The sequence below is a fragment of the Penaeus monodon genome, chromosome 30 (genome assembly GCF_015228065.2).
Source record: "Penaeus monodon isolate SGIC_2016 chromosome 30, NSTDA_Pmon_1, whole genome shotgun sequence".
Classification (NCBI taxonomy): Eukaryota; Metazoa; Arthropoda; class Malacostraca; order Decapoda; family Penaeidae; genus Penaeus; species Penaeus monodon.
This window is the reverse complement of record NC_051415.1, coordinates 18,923,984-18,924,375: the sequence shown is the minus strand read 5'-3', so window position 1 is coordinate 18,924,375 and position 392 is coordinate 18,923,984.

Genomic DNA, 392 nt, shown 5'->3' with positions numbered 1-392 from the left:
CGTACAGTATATAGACATATGTGTGCATCCAGTGAAATTACACCTGACTCTGCGCCAGAGCTTCAAAGCAGTGCCAGCCGCGGTTTTCCTTGCTGACTGCCACTGCAAAAGTGCTAATCGCCTCCCGGGCTGAGGTGCGGCGCTCAGAGCGACTCGGAAATTAATCATATCGTTACCTTCAGCTGGAACACGCAACATCTGCACGGCCGCACAACCTTATTACTGCGTTAGGGTTTTGCCCTTTTGTGGGTGTTGGTGTGAAGGGATACATACATACTCATGTATGTGCATGTATGTATTGATATAAAAAAGTAGGTAGGGATACTCGTGTGTCTGTGTAAGTATTAAAGCACTATAGAAGGAATACGTGCGCAATACATAGATACGCCAAT